Source organism: Rhinatrema bivittatum, chromosome 8 (assembly GCF_901001135.1).
Source record: "Rhinatrema bivittatum chromosome 8, aRhiBiv1.1, whole genome shotgun sequence".
NCBI lineage: Eukaryota > Metazoa > Chordata > Amphibia > Gymnophiona > Rhinatrematidae > Rhinatrema > Rhinatrema bivittatum.
This window is the reverse complement of record NC_042622.1, coordinates 45,869,031-45,880,652: the sequence shown is the minus strand read 5'-3', so window position 1 is coordinate 45,880,652 and position 11,622 is coordinate 45,869,031. Positions and strand designations below refer to the sequence as shown.

General features: G+C 47.1%; 1 protein-coding gene across 1 annotated transcript in view; it reads left to right on the top strand.

Moving 5' to 3' along the window:
* Positions 1-7,521: 7,521 nt before the first annotated feature.
* Positions 7,522-11,622, top strand: part of CDK5RAP1 (CDK5 regulatory subunit associated protein 1) — a 180,182-nt gene continuing 176,081 nt past the window's right edge. Inside the window, 1 exon segment of the mRNA XM_029612413.1 lies at positions 7,522-7,727. The gene's annotated coding sequence lies outside the window, so the exon portion shown is untranslated.

Here is an 11,622-nt window from a genome sequence, read left to right as displayed (position 1 = left end):
CGCGCATCCAGCCAGCTTTTAAAATCTGCTTGGCATGTGCCAGCTCGACATATTCGCACATCCCCTAATTTTGGTGCGCGTCGGGCTTTTAAAATTCACTTTTTAGTGTCACTGTTAGACACTGGATAGCATTGCAAACAGAATCACAGACCAAATACCTATAGTAGCTGAATGTAATCCACTTTGAAGTGCTGAAAAGAGGAATATAACTCAAAATAAATGAATAAATACTTCTTAACTTGTATTAAAACACTCATCTTCCCCACTTATTATTAACAGTTCAAAAGGAAATACAGCTCTCAAGTACCCATAATAAATAAGATTGATTACACTTTTTTTCAAACATCTGCTGGCTTCAACCCTTGGGTATTTCTTCTGTGACTGGCAAACAAAAGGACTGCAAAGAGTTGTTTACATGTCCCCATTTGTCTTTTGAATTTAGGAATTGCTGGCAAAGCGAGAAATATTTAACTTAACAAATGCTTCTATAAGCCACTGATTTACATTAGAAATAATGCTCACTTAGTATGGTGATATGACAAAAGCCCCACTATCTGGCATGTATAGGGAATAATCCATTTAGGTTAATCAGATATGCAAGTCTTTTGCTTCCTGCTCCAGGCAGGAACCTGCAGCAAACAGGTAGAAGAAGGGGGTGGTGCTAGAGTGGAAAGAACCCAGCAGAGCAGACCAAAGCTCCCTAATCCATCTCTCACCTCCTGTAATCTCCCATCTCCTCCTTTCCCTTGTAGAGAACAAGAGGGGAGGGGGTGATATGAGTGGGTAGAGCATAGAGCAGAACAGAGTTCTGGTGCAAAAGCAGCAGCCCAAATGACACTGAAATAAGATATTAGAGATTTCTGGGGGAGGAGATGGATGTAGTGGTACATGACACAAGAAGGTGCAGGCAGAAGATTCTGTAGGCTAAATTTAGGCTTTTAAGTAGGGAAATGAAATCCAGAGCCTCAGGGGTTGCATTGTCAGAACTGCTGCCCATTCAATGCACAGGACCCATCAATGCGTGGATGTAATGATGAAGCAGGAAAGAGGGCATTTGATCTGCCCTATGTCAATATAACTTATATTGATGGCACTCAGTGTCTGGTCTGGGCCTGGGCTCCAGCCCACTTTTTTTTTTTTTGCAGTGATTGAGGCCTTCCCCCTTTGACCTCAATGTAAAACGAAAAAATAAATGAAATGAAGGTATGCGCTTGTTTCATTTAAGATGAACCTGTTAAATGACTGTGTCCCACTGGATATCCTCCTTCCACTAAATTTCTGAGAGGGCTATAATGTCTATATCCTTTTATAATGCTATACTGTCCTAACTCTCAGTCTCACTATTCAGACTTCTGGGACTCACACATAGACATTTTCAAGAATATTTATTGTTTGTATTTCTATTAGGTCTGACCCAGCATATCTTTTGTTCGTATGAGAAAAGTTATTGTGCTCTCTAATGCTAATTAGTATTCTGCTTAAACCTTCTTGGCAGCAGTTACAAATACAAACAAAACAAATAATCCCACTGTTAGATGCTGATTACTTGAATTTTCTGATTCAGTGAGTGCTGGATAATGGGGCTTTTACTGTATTAGCAATGGGAATTCACGACAAAGTAGATAGAATGAAATAAAACAAAAACAGAAAAAAAACAACAAAGCTGGAGAAAAGTTGTATAAAAGCAATGTTGTACTTAAGAGATTTAAAAATTGGTGTAGTAAAGGAAATGTAAACTCTAATTTTGCTGTTTAATGACAATTGCAGGAGTATGACTGGCATAAGGAAATGTGAGATCACACTCGGGCTGATACAGTAAAATGCGTGGGAGAGCCGATGCTCCGAGGCGAGCACCCGCTCTCCCGACGCGTGCCCAGGCCACTCTCCTGGGCGCTTGATTTTCTATTCAAATGAGGGCCCGCAGTAACAAGGAGGCGCTAGAGACTAGGGATGTGCAGAGCAAAAGTTTTAAGTTCATATGTCCATATGTCCAAAGGGGGTCCCATTTGCGGTCAATATGGACATAAACAGAATTCAATGAGTTGAGTATATGTCCATATGTGCAAATAAAAATTTAAACCCCTCACCCTCCTTAATCCCCCCCCCCCAAGACTTACCACAACTCCCTGTTGATCCAGCGAGGAGTGAGGACGCCATTTCTGAAGGCCTTTCCGAGGAGCAAGTGACGTCGGCGCCACGTCGGAGTGACGCGGCGTCACGTGATTCCCCGCAGGTTCACGCCGGAACGCTCGTTCGGCCCAAAAGGAACTTTTGGCCAGCTTGGGGGGGTCAGGAGGCCCCCCCAAGCTGGCCAAAAGTTCCTTTTGGGCCGAACGAGGATGCCAGAAGCGACCCCGCGGGGAATCACGTGATGTCGGCGTGACGCGGCGTCACGTGATTCCCCGCGAGTTCCCGGAGGGAACTCGCGGGGAATCACTTTTGGCCAGCTTGGGGGGGCCTCCTGACCCCCCCAAGCTGGCCAAAAGTTCCTTTTGGGTCGAACGAGCGTTCCGGCGCGAACCCGCGGGGAATCACGTGACGCCGCATCACTCCGACGTGGCGCCGACGTCACTTGCTCCTCGGAAAGGCCTTCAGAAATGGCATCCTCACTCCTCGCTGGATCAACAGGGAGTTGTGGTAAGTCTTTGGGGGGGGATTAAGGAAGGTGAGGGGTTTAAATTTTTATTTTGGATCAACAATCGCGATTTCCAACTTATTCAACATAGCTATGTTGAATAAGTTGGAAATCCGATCGTTTATGTCTTATCACTTTTTTAAGTTAAAAAAAATAAGTAGCGTTTTACATTTATGTTCAATACGAATGCACACCCCTACTAGAGACACTAGCGCGTCCCTAGCCTCTCCTTATTGATAGAAGCGGCGGCTGTCAGCGGGCTTGACAGCTGACGCTTAATTTTACCGGCGTCGATTGTCGAACCTGCTGACAGCCACGGGTTCGGAAAACGGACGCTGGCAAAACTGAGTGTCCGTCTTCCAACCTGCAAGCCGCGGGCTGATTTTACATTTTTTTTACAATTTTTTATTGTTTTTTATTTTTGGGGCCTCCGACTTAATATCGCTATGATATTAAGTCGGAGGGTATAGAGAAAAGCAGGTTTTTATGCTTTTCTATACCCTTTCCTTGTGTCGGCCGAAATTAACTCCTGCCCTTGGGCAGGCATTCATTTCTGAAAGTAAAATATGCGGCTTGGCTGCACATTTTACTTTCTGTATCGCACGGGACTAACTAATAAGCTCATCAACATGCATTTGTATGTTACGGGCGCTATTAGTTTTTGGGGGGTTGGAGATGCGTTTTCCTTGTGCTATTACCCCTTACTGTATAAGGGATAATAATAGCGCATCGAAAACGCACATCCAGACAGGGGCTAATGGTGCGCTCGGCCTGAGTGTACCGTTCTGTATTGTCCTGACTGTAAGAGCTTCATACTCCTTTATCCTACTTGGCAGGGTCACCAATTCATTACTTTTTTTTTTTTTTTTACTGACAGCCTTTTACTTTTTTATGGCCATATATTTTACTAGGGTTGCCAACTGGCTCCAGATTTTCAAGACAGGTTGATCCAGTCCTGGTTTTACCCCATTGCATTCTGAGACTTATTCTGCTCTCCCTATTGCATTCCCTAAGAAAAGCAAAACTATAGTACCTGCATGCAGAGGAGGAAAACCAGGACTGGATCAACCTGTCCTGCAAATCTGGAATCAGATGGCAAGCCTATATGGTACCATTCCCATTTTGTACTCAGCTGGACTTCACTATGTTGAAATTCAGCCCCTTATGGGCCACAGGCTTCCTTCTGCCTGAAGCAAGAGTTTTGGGGATTATGTTTTAGCCAAAATATGAAAACCACAAAAGGTTTTTCCTGGCTTTAGTCACAGCCTGGTAGGACTGCTCCTCCTTGCCATATGTTTACATAGTTCTTTTCTTTGTCTGGTCTGAGAGTGACACAACCTGAAGTCACAAGCTCAAGCATGGAGGTGCAGATGGTTTCCAAACATCTTCAGGACTCTTCTGCTATGTGCTGCTGTAAAAGTTTCTCTTGCTTTGCTTGGCAGCGCAAATGCTAGTGGCCAGTCAGATCCTGACTGTGCAGAAGGTCTAAGAGGTCAGGCAGGCAGATGCAGAACTGCCATATTCATGCGCATACTGCGAATCAGTGGCATAGCAAGAATTGATTTTTTTGGATGGGCACAAGGTTAACATGGGTGGGCTGTAGGCATGGAGGTCTGAGACCTACTAGGTGTATTCTTATGGATAAATAATGCCATATACTGCATCCTACAATGGCTTTCTAAGTAGTTTGCAAAAGGAAATTAATTCTTACCTGTTAATTTTAGTTCCTGTAATACCATGGATCAGTCCAGACTGTGAGTTGAGCCTCCTTTCCAGCAGGTGGAGACAGACTAAAACTGAAAGGATATCCTATATGAGGACAGAGCCTATCCTGTAACCCTTCAGTATAACCATTGTCAAAGCAGAAAACAATAAAACCAGGAGCAACTGTAGAACAATGTAATAAACATGGTACAGCTATACGCTCTTGCATATACTTGGTGTTTAAACGACCAAGGCTTCCGGTGTAATTGCTCAGTATTCTTGCACAAAAATGAAGAATTAGAATCTGTGAACCTGCAAGAAACAAGTTTTGAGAGGACGTAAGAAAGACAGACAGGGAAGGGCGTCTGGACTGATCTGTGGTACTACAGGAACGAAAATTAACAGGTAAGAACTAATTTTCCTTTCCCTGTATGTACCCGGATCAATCCAGACTGTGGGATGTACCAAAGCTTCCCTAAACCGGGTGGAACCAAGACAGTCCCGCTCGAAGCACTTGCTGCCCAAAGGAGCCAAAAACCAGAGCTTGCACATCCAGACGGTAGTGTCGAGCAAAAGTATGCAAGGACGTCCATGTGGCGGCCCTGCAAATCTTCTGCGGAGAAACCGATTGGCTCTGTGCCCAGGAAGTAGCTTGAGAGCACAGTGAATGAGCCTTTAGGCCCTCGGGGACCGATCAACCTTGGCAAAGATAGGCCGAGGAGATCGCTTCTTTCAACCACTGCGCAATAGTGGTCTTAGAAGCCAGCTTACCCCGATTGGGACCATTCCAGAGGACAAAGAGATGGTCCGAAACCCGAAAGTCTTTGGTAACCTGGAGATAGCAAAGCAGAACACGTTTGACATTAGGGATGTGAATCGTTTTTTGACGATTTAAAATATCATCTGATATATTTTAAATCGTCAAAAATCGTTAGGGCCACGATACAATACCAATTCCCCCGATTTATTGTCAAAAAATCGTAAATCGGGGGAAGGGGGAGGGCAGGAAAACCGGCACACTAAAACACCCTAAAACCCACCCCCGACCCTTTAAATTAAATCCCCCACCCTCCCGAATCCCCCCCCCAAATGCCTTAAATTACCTGGGGGTCCAGCGGCAGTCCGGAACGGCCTCCTGCAATTGAACGTGTTGTCTTCAGCCGGCGCCATTCTGCGCCGCCATTTTGCAAAATGGCGGCGCAAAATGGCGGCGGCCATAGACCAACACGATTCGACTGCAGGAGGTCGTTCCGGACCCCCGCTGGACTTTTGGCAAGTCTTGTGGGGGTCAGGAGGCCCCCCCAAGCTGGCCAAAAGTCCCTGGGGGTCCAGCGGGGATCCGGGAGCGATCTCCTGCCTCGAATCGTTTTCCGTACGGAAAATGGCGCCGGCAGGAGACTGACTGCAGGAGGTCGTTCAGCGGGGGTCCGGAACCCCCGCTGAACGACCTCCTGCAGTCGATCTCCTGCTGGCGCCGTTTTCCGTACGGAAAACGATTCGCGGCAAGAAATCGCTCCCGGAACCCCGCTGGACCCCCAGGAACATTTGGCCAGCTTGGGGGGGGGCCTCCTGACCCCCACAAGACTTGCCAAAAGTCCAGCGGGGGTCCGGAACGACCTCCTGCGTCGAATCATTTTGGTCTATGGCCGCCGCCATTTTGCAGCGGCCATTTTGCAAAATGGCGCCGGCTGAAGACAACAGGATTCAATTGAGGGGGCCGTTCCGGACCGCCGCCGTTCTGGACCACTGCTGGATCCCCAGGTAATTTAAAGCATTTGGGGGGGGGTTCGGGAGGGTGGGGGATTTAATTTAAAGGGTCGGGGGTGGGTTTTAGTGGGTTTTAGTGTGCCGGCTCACGATTTGAACGATTTTCACGATAGTTTACACCCCCAAACGGCAACAATACGATTCTCTCCCCCTCCCAGCCGAAATCGATCGTTAAGATGATCGAGGACACGATTCACATCTCTACTGGTTTCTCTTTTTACCAAATATGATTTGAGTTTGGTCATGAAGAATTATTTTAAAAATTCTAGTGTTTTATGGGTCAAAAGGTGAGGATATTTCCAGATCTTTCTAGAGCCACACAGGAAAGAAGGAAAGGGTTTCTGGCTTTACGCCAGGAAACCTCGGCTATAGGTGCAACCTTTTTCCAGAGATATCCTTGCAAGTGCATTGTTAGATACAATAAGGATTTTTTTTTCTACCAGAACAGCTAAAATCGTTCATTGATTCCAAAAAAATATTGATCCAAATTGGTATGTCTAATTTACTATTACATGAATAGTTGGAAACGTGGGTTAGTTCATGTTATTTCTTATGTTGTTTCTTTATATTTTCTCCTATATTTTTTCTTTCTTCTTCTTCCTGATAATATGATTTGGTGTCTACTGGATGTATGATTATCGCCTTAATTTGTTACTTAGTGTAATTTGTTGATAACATCATGTTTCTTTTACAAAGCGTATGCTTTGTTATATTTGTTTAAAATCAATAAAATATAAATTGAAAAAAAAAAAAACAGAACCGAGATTAGGGCTCAAACTCAGGCCCTCATAGGAAGTATTTATATCTCTATAGGAGGGCTATCTAATAGGCCAAGGTGAGGTGTTCGTGGTGGTTTTGGGTTTAGGGGCCAGTTTCTCATGTAAAGTGAGACGTAGGAACAGCACAGTGCACTTTGGTGAAGATTTAACATCATTTGGAGTGAGAAAGTCTCACAAAGATGAAATTTTGTACTATGTTATCTCACCCTAGCTTGATGGTACTGTTATAGAGTCCATCAAGCTCTCCATCCCCCTTGGTATTTGACATCATGTATTGTGAGGATTTTTTGTTTTTATGTTAACTGTTCTGGTTGATGCTTTAAAGAAAAAGCTACCAAAAAAAAAAAAAATCTGAACAAGCGCCACATGTTTTTTCCATGCCTATAAAGAAAAAAAAACATTTCGTAAAATGTTTTTCCATTAAACGGGAGAGGAGTTACAATAGCTTTCATCGTATTCTTAGACTCCCGAGTTTCTAATCAACTCATTGAACCATCTGTTCTTGTCTACGGTTTTTAGTTCCGTCTTCTTTCTCCTGGACAGCAGGGGGCGCTGCGGGCGGCACAGGAAGAGGTCTTTTTTTTTCGTGCTGCCTCTCTAGCTGTCAGTCTTGCTCGCTTATTTTTCAAGTCTCTTACGCAGCGGGTAGCTCTCTGCATACGATGTTGGGAGGGTACGGGAGAGGAAGTGGTTGTCTTTTCGTATTTATTGCTTTTATTATCTTTCTCATCATACTCTCAGTGTGAATCCGGATGCAGAAAGTTCCTGACCGGCTGGCGTAAAGTGTTGATTTCAGAGCCTGTAGGCTCCCTGCCTCCCCTCCCAGGTGCAGAGAAAGTAGGGTAAGGAGAATAATATGTGTCCTGCTTCGTGCCTTGAAGGAGAAAGCTGATGCCTTTTTTTGTTGTTTGATTCAAATTGTTTATATATATCCCTCACAGTTTTACCCACTTCTCCTTCGCAGCAAGACTGTTATTCTCTGAACTCCCCCTCACACCTCCAAAGACTCTTAAATATGGGAAATCCCTTTTGTTGGGGGCTGAGCAGATTCAGATGTGCAAAAATCTTCCTTAGGATCTGAAAATGCTAAGAAACAGCATTGCCAATGAAAGAATGGTGATACGCCGTTCCCTTATTTTTTGGATCCAGCAGGCCTTCGCTGCTCGTTTGGGCTTCCAGCATAATTAGAATCAGTCTTTATTCCTACTGCTCCATGAGTGTTAAGTTGCAGCAACGCAGGATCCCGTCCATTCATTGTAATATCCCTCAGTCATAAACCAAGGGGCAATAAACTGCAGCTCTATCAGAAACTCAGCTATTGTAGACCCTAGGTGTCATTGTTGAGTGATTTCAGAGAAAACATTGCCCCCCCCCCCCCCTGTTTTCCAGCATGTAAATATTATTTCTGCAGGATATAGATGGCCCAGGGAGTGGAAGCCCAGGCTGGGAGCTGAGGCCACACCACCTGCATGGCAGCATGGAGCCCTGACACTGGGTAACATGGGTGGCCTTTCTAATGTTGATTTCTTAGAGTTGTTAAGAGGACCATTGCAGAAAATCAAACTATGATGCAATTGTTGCTCTATTATTTTAGGAGAATCTGCTAATTCAGCTTTAATCCAGTGCACATCACCCCTTCTTTCTTTTCAATGCTAAATTTCTGCACAGTTATAATGAACCAATTTTTGAATAGCTAATAACATGGATTGTTTCCTCAACACTGAAATAATCTCTTTAGCTTGGTATCTATTGTCCTCTTTTGGAGAGCTCAGTAACAATTTTGCGGGCCGATACAGTAAAGTCCGCGGGAGAGCGGACGAACGCCCGCTCTCCCGGCGCGCGCACCGGCCCCTCGCCAGTGTGCGCGATGCAGTATGCAAATTAGGCAGTGCGGTAGAAATGGGCAAAAGGAGCGGCGGCTGTCAGCGGGTTTGACAGCCGACGCTCAATTTTGCCGGCGTCTGTTCTCAAGCCCGCTGACAGCTACGGGCTCGGAAACCAGACGCCGGCAAAATTGAGTGTCCGGTTTTCGGCCCGACAGCCACGGGCCGAATTAAAAATTTTTTTTTTTTACTTGTTTTACTCTTCGGCACCTCCGACTTAATATCGCCATGATGTTAAGTTGGAGGGTGCACAGAAAAGCAGTTTTTACTGCTTTTCTGTGCACTTTCTCGGTGCCGGAAGAAATTAAAGGTCGGCGCTAATTTCTGAAAGTAAAATGTGCGGCTTGGCTGCACATTTTACTTTCTGTATCCCGCGCGCATACCTATAGGGCCATCAACATGCATTTGCATGTTGAGGGCGCTATTAGGTGCCGCGGGTTGGACGCGCGTTTTCCTCCCCTTACTGAATAAGGGGTAAGGGAAAACGCGCGTCCAATAGCAGGCTAACAGTGCGCTCCGTCGGAGTGCACTGTACTGTATCGGCCTGTTGGTTATTTCAAAATATGTAGTAGTAGATTTTGAGGGGTGAGCATGTCAGATGTGGATTGACTCACTACTTATGTAAAACTGTAAAAGATTTCTTTTTAAAAGAAAACTAGGAATGTGAATAGTGTTGGTAAGTTATTTTTTCTTTTGGCATAATCTAATAATAAAGGTATGCCATAAAAAATTTGCTCAAACTGGGGTAAAGAAAGGAAGTAGTGGGGAAAGGGAACACTATGCTTCTCCTAGGACAAGCAGGAGATCCGATGGAGCCCTGCATAGAAAACTTTTGTCCAAAGTTTCTAGAAGCTTTGACCAGCACACTGAGCATGCCCAGCAAGCTGCTATCCACGCATCCATGCAGGTCCCCTTTCAGTCTCTACTTTTCCGCAGTGCAGTTGCCTCGCGATTCGTGGAGAACTTAAATTCTTTGGTTTTCTCGATAAGTTTTCAAGTTTTTTCACAAATTCCTCATCAGGTCCCCCTTCGTGGTTGGTGCTTCCTTGGTGCGGTAGGTTTTCTGCCTCTCTTTCAACTTGTGGTCCATTCCTGACTCTCCACCGTATGGTGGCCGCCGGTCATCGACCGCATGTTGGGTATTTTTTCATGGCGTCGACCAGTTTTCGTCGGTGCAGCCAGTGCCCGTGGACCATGTCAATCACGGATCCACATGAGGTTTGCATCCTTTGTCTGGGGGCTTCGCACGACGTCCGTGGGTGCCGTCTGATCAGATGACCCCCAAAGGGCATCGTGCATGCCTCGATAAAATGGAGAAGCTTTTCGGGGCCTCGAAGTCTGCCTCTTTCACTCCTGCGTTGGCCCCATTGATGCTGAGGGACTGCGGGGCACCTCTTGACATGCTACCCCTGGCTGTTCCTCTCCCCAGTTCTTCCAGAGATCGTGGGGATGGTGATAGATCTTTGGTGATTTCACCGCTCTCCCGGACATCTGGATCTTCTGTTTCCTTGGCACTGGGGAAAGATCGGGCCGTGCACAGAGGGAGATCCCGCAAACATTGCAAACACCGTCAACGTACTGCTCTGGTTCTGAAGTGGCACCAGCGGCTGCCAGGCCACCATTGAAGCTACACCGGCCATTTGAGGCCCTATCCTCTGATGCCCCCAGTATTCCCCACCGGTGCTGGGCACCGTGCCTCCTTGGAGACCCGAGGAAGTGCCGGTGACACCTCGTCCCCCCTCCTTCAGTCCTGACAACTCCGGACTTTCAGGAGAAGTTGGACTGCAGGGTGTAGTCCACGGTGCTCGAAGCTCTCCAGCGCGTTCAGCTACCAGTGCCTCCAGCCCCCATACCGGATGCCTGAGCCTTCGCCATTGATCCTGGCACCCCTGCTGTAGCGTCTGGATATCCTCCTGGGCGCCCTTCCAATGCAACCGGTGCCCAGGGGACCCTCGGTTCCCCTTTAGCCACCGATGCCGTCACTGGAGCCTTCTGCTCCGCCTGCTGGGCCACATGTCGACCTGCTGTCTATATGACCCCTCTGGCTTGCCTCTGCATGAGGAGGGCCCAGTGGACCTTGCGGTCCCAGTGGCGACGGGCTTCCCAGGATCTCGAGGCTCCTGTTGCAATCATGGACCTTCTGCGGGTGTCCCTGTCCTGGTGAGAAGATCTTTCCAACCTGGAAAAAGGACTTCCCTTCCGAGCCTCTCTGCCCCAGGCAGTTCTCACCACCGATGCTTCCCCTCAGGGTTGAGGAGCCCATGTGAATGGTATCCACATTCAGTCTCTGGACTGCTACTGAAGCCCGTTGTCAGATAAACTTCCTGGAGCTTCGGGCAATCTGGTGCGCCTTATGGGTGTTCAGGGACCAGTTGTCGTCCAAAGAAGTCCTAATTCGGACGGACAGCCAAGTTGTAATGTAGTATATCAACAAGCAGGAAGGCACGGGCTCATTCCTGCTGTGTCTGGAGGCAAGTATGGACTTTGGCCCTCTCACAGGGGATGTGTCTGCGTGCCACATACCTACTGGGTCGTCTGTCCTGGCGGATCATCTAAGCCGCTCCTTCCAGCCTCACAAGCCTCTCCACCCAGGGGTGGTGGCCGAGCTGTTTCGCCACTGGGGCAAGCCGGAGGTAGACCTCTTCGCCTCCCCTCTCAACTACAAGGTGAGCAAGTTCTGCTCCCTGGTGTCAGAGGACGGATATCCGGCCTGCGATGCCTTCACCCTCCTCTGCCACTCCTGCAACAGACGTTGCTGAAGCTTCAATAAGACGGCGGGACCATGATCGTGGTGGTGCCCTTCTGGCCACGTCAAGTCTGGTTGCCGCTTCTGCAGGACTTGTTGGTGTAGGCC